This window comes from Miniopterus natalensis, chromosome 22 (assembly GCF_054644295.1).
Source record: "Miniopterus natalensis isolate mMinNat1 chromosome 22, mMinNat1.hap1, whole genome shotgun sequence".
NCBI classification, from domain to species: domain Eukaryota; kingdom Metazoa; phylum Chordata; class Mammalia; order Chiroptera; family Miniopteridae; genus Miniopterus; species Miniopterus natalensis.
The window spans coordinates 2432612-2437024 of NC_142102.1; positions in this window are offsets into that span (position 1 = coordinate 2432612).

The following is a 4413-nucleotide window of genomic DNA, read 5'->3' on the forward strand; positions in this document are numbered from 1 at the left end:
AAACGGATCATTATGAGTTGTTCAAAACAAATTATTGTTTGGGCTAGGACTAGAGGGGCAGTTTTTAAAAGGTGTACGTTGGCATTTTTCAGGTTATGGGGGTTGAGGTAAGTACCCATAGAAGGAAAAGCAGAAACCAGAATTCCTTTCCAAGCACGCCCTTCCCCACCTTGGCTGTGGCTTTGTCTTTGGTCTCACTTGGGTTTGGGAGTCAGGGTCAAAGGCAGCTCTGCCAGCTTTTTGTTTTTGTTTTTATTGTTACCCAAGGATATTTTTTCCATTGATTTTCAGAGAGAATGGAAGGGACAGAAGGAGGGAGAGAGAGAGAAACATCGATGTGAGAGAGACACATCGATTGCTTGCCTCCCTCATGCACCCTGATCAGATTGAACCTGCAACCCAAGTATGTGCCCTTGACCGGGAATTGAACCCATGAAACTTTGGTGCTCGGGCTGATGCTCTAACCACTGAGCAACACCGGCCAGGGTGAACCACTGGATATTTCTATTAAAATAAAAATCCATGCTGTGTCGAAGCTCATTATTACTACGGCTGAGCCGCCAGCTATTTTGATTAGATCTTCGTGAAGCTTAATACTTTTCAGAGCAGACTAGGTTCTTACCTTGGTAATACCGGAAACAGCAGGCGAGCAGGTAAGGGCAGAGCTCCTCCAGGTGGGGGCAAAACGTGCAGAAAGCCTTGGGCCCCTTGGAGCAAAGCTTCAGAATAAAACCCTCCAGTCTCTTCCCACCGCAATCCCAGGACTCGGGCTCGCGGTGCTCCCACAAGGAGAACACACCACCGTATAGCAAGTGTGCGAGCCCCTGGCTCCCGGTGAGTTCCTTCAGGAGCTTCTCCGTACAGGGCAGGGGCATTTCCAAGAGCCGCCTGCTCCCCCGCTCCTTCCTCTCTGTGCCACTGCCTCACAGGAACAGCACCACGGCCTGTTCTCAGCCATGTCGCCTCGTGGGGAGCTGGTGAGGTCTCCCCTCTGGGCCTCAGTGGTCAGCATCTGCACCACATGGACATCTGGAGGCAGCCTCCCCTGCCTTCTGCAATTGCCACAGATCTGCAGGGAGAGGGAGAGCCTGGGATTAGACACGAGGAGCTGACCATTGTAGCCTGAGAGGATTGTGCTGCACAAATTAGCCCCTTGGGGCTGTTAATTTTCAAAGATGAAAATGAGACTCAATTGGCAGCTTCCTGTTTGGTTGCAATTCTTTTTTCTTTTTGTCAATCCTCACCTGGAATTTTTTTCATTGATTTTTGTGTGTTTTTGATAGAGAATGGAAGGGGGGGGGGAGAAGCATTATTGTGAGACACATTGATTGGTTGCCTCCTGCAGGCCTGGGAGCCCTTGACCTGGAATCGAACCTGTGACCCTTTGGTGCTTGGGCCCACGCTCCAGCCCCTGAGCCACACTGGCCGGGGCTAACAGTGTTTAAGTTTTATTAAACTGCCTACTGAGCGCTATTTCTTGGTGGAATTGTCCCTTTTAGAAATTTGAACACTGCGCGATCGCCTGGTTACATGATTCAACCGTGTAAGTGACCCTCTCCTCCGATCCGGCCCGGTGTCCACTTAATGAAGCCAGATTAGAAGAAAAGATTATCGCTGGCTCAGGCGGGGCCTCGATGGCGCGGATATAACACGATAGCTCCGAACCAGCCTCTGTGGGCCACCTGCCAGGGACCTCCCAGGCCCTGGAGCAGCCTCAGGACACTCCTGGCTGGCTCTGCCATCGCTGCTCTCCCGGGGTGCTCTCCATCCTGTTCCCCGCCGTGTGCCCACGCGAGTGCCCATGGCCTCGGGGGCCTTCTGCCACTCACACCATAGTGTCCCCTCTCTAAGGGCCACCCCGAGGCCACGCGCAGGCCGCAGCCATGAGTTCAGGAAGGCCCAACACTTCTTACTTTTTTCCAGTTAGCAGATTAACCAAAAGATCTGTGCTCATTGTAAGACTCTTGCCAGTTTGGTTTATAGGAACAATTAGATATTTGTCCACCGCCTTTGGGTGGAAGATTTATTGTTCAGAAACCAAACCTCCCCTGGGGTGGTCTGAGGATCCCGAGCCCGCACCCTAACCGCCTCCTGTGTCAGGGCCTCGGGCTTGGGGCCACCATGGCCCTGCCCTAATCGCCCCTCAGCCAGATGCCGGACAAGTGGGGCAGCCCCTGTCCCCCAGAGTGCGGAATTCAACCCAGCGCATCCTAAGCCTGCCTACCCTGCCTGCCTGCTCCTCCCCACAGAGACTGATATCCAGGCTCTTACACATCTAAACGTTTCCCCCACCCTGCCTCCTGACCCCCCGCGACGCTCCCGGGGTGCCCAGCCCCCCCTTGGGAACCATGAGTAAACAGTCTTCCCAATGGCAGTGGTCTCCCGTTCTGTCGGCCCCGCCACACGTTAACAACAATGAAGCTACGTTTTAGAGCCGTCCCCGGGGAGCCCACGCCCGGGGCCGGCGGGGACAACAGTGTGAAGCGCACTGACCGCGGGAGGACCGGCCAGGCCGCCCAGACCCCGCCCCGCGGTCACCGGGCCGGCCGCGAATTCTGAGGGAGACGGTGCCACCTGGTGGCGCTTTGCAGTATCACAGGCCGTTTTCTCCTTAAGAGTATTTGTGAAGCGCTTAGACGCGTCTGCCACATTCTAATCCCTAAGAATGTGAGGAAAACCCCATCTTTGCTCCTCCTGCGGGGGTCGGTGCTCCTGGTCCTGAGAGACGGCGCAGGCGCGGGGCCTCTGCTCCGGCCGGAGGACGGGGACCGCCGCTCAGGTTTAAACGCCGCGGGGCTCTCCTTGCGGCCGGGCCAGCGGCGCCCGCACCCGGCCCGCGGGCCCGAGGGGGCTGCTCTCAGCGGCAGCCGCTACGAACCTCGGGGAAGCTGAGGGGAGGAGAGCGGGGCTCTCGGGCTCAGACAGGAGGCTTCGGGAACGGGCTGTCAGCCTTCCCGGTTGTGGGCGCTTTGCGGTCAAAACCCACGGACGGCGGCGACAAACGCACAGTCCTAAAAGTGCCCTGCGCTCACTCCGGCCCCTGGGCACGCTCGGCGCCGAGGCCACTGTGAGGTCCCTCACCCAGGGACGCGCCAAAACCCGGCGACGAGCCTCAGCTCCGCCCCTGCGTTCTACTTACCCGTCGCCCCGCCTCTCCGATCCCATAGCCCCGCCCTTACGTCGTACGTACACGCAGCCCTGCCTCTCAGTACCCATAGCCCCGCCCCTGCGTTATACGTAACCGTCGCCCAGCCTCTCCGTTCCCATAGGCCCGCCCTGGGGTGCACGTACCCGCAGCCCCGCCTCTACCTGTCGCTCCGCCTCTCCCTTTCCCAAGGCCCGCCCCTGCCGTGTACGTAACTGCAGCACCGCCTCTTCCGTTCCCATAGTCCCGCCCTTCAATGTACGTACCGAAGACCCGCCCCTAAGTTGTAAATGCCCGCAGCCCCGCCTCACCCTTTCCCATAGCCCCGCCCCTGCCGTGTACGTACCCGCAGCCCCGCCTCTCCCGTTCCCATAGCCCCGCCCTGCGGTGTACGTACCGGCTGCCCCGCCTCTCCCCGTCGCCCCGCCTCTCCCTTTCCCAAGGCCCGCCCCTGCCGTGTACGTAACTGCAGCCCCGCCTCTTCCGTTCCCATAGTCCCGCCCCTACGTTGTACCTACCCGCAGCCCCGCCTCTACTTGTCGCCCCGCCTCTCCCTTTCCCAAGGCCCGCCCCTGCCGTGTACGTAACTGCAGCCCCGCCTCACCCTTTCCCATAGCCCCGCCCCTGCCATGTACGTACCGCAGCCAAGCCTCTTCCGTTTCCATAGCCCCGCCTCTCCCCATCGCCCCGCCTCTCCGTCCTCATAGCCCCGCCCCTGCATTGTACGTACCGCATTTCCGCCTCTCCCCTTCCCATAATCCCGCTCCTGCGGTGTATGTACCGCAGCCCCGCCTCTCCCAGTCGCCCCGCCTCTCCGTTCCCATAGCCCCGTCCCTGCGGTGTACGTACCCGCAGCCCCGCCTCTCCCCGCAGCCCCGCCTCTTCCGTTCCCATACATACCCGCTGCCCCGCCTCTTCCGTTTCCATAGCCCCGCCTCTCCCCGTCGCCCCGCCTCTCCCGTTCCCATAGCCCCGCCCTTCCGTGTACGTACCCGCAGCCCCGCCTCTTCCGTTCCCATAGCCCCGCCCTGCGGTGTACGTACCCGCAGCCCCGCCTCTCCCGTTCCCATAGCCCCGCCCCCGTGGTGTACGTACCGCAGCCCCGCCTCTCCCGTCCCTATATCTCCGCCCCTGCGTTGTACGTACCCGCAGCCCCGCCTCTCCCGTTCCTATAGCCCCGCCCTGCCGTTACGTAACGCAGCCCCGCCTCTCCGGTACCCATAGCCCCGCCCCCGTGGTGTACGTACCGCAGCCCCGCCTCCCCCGTC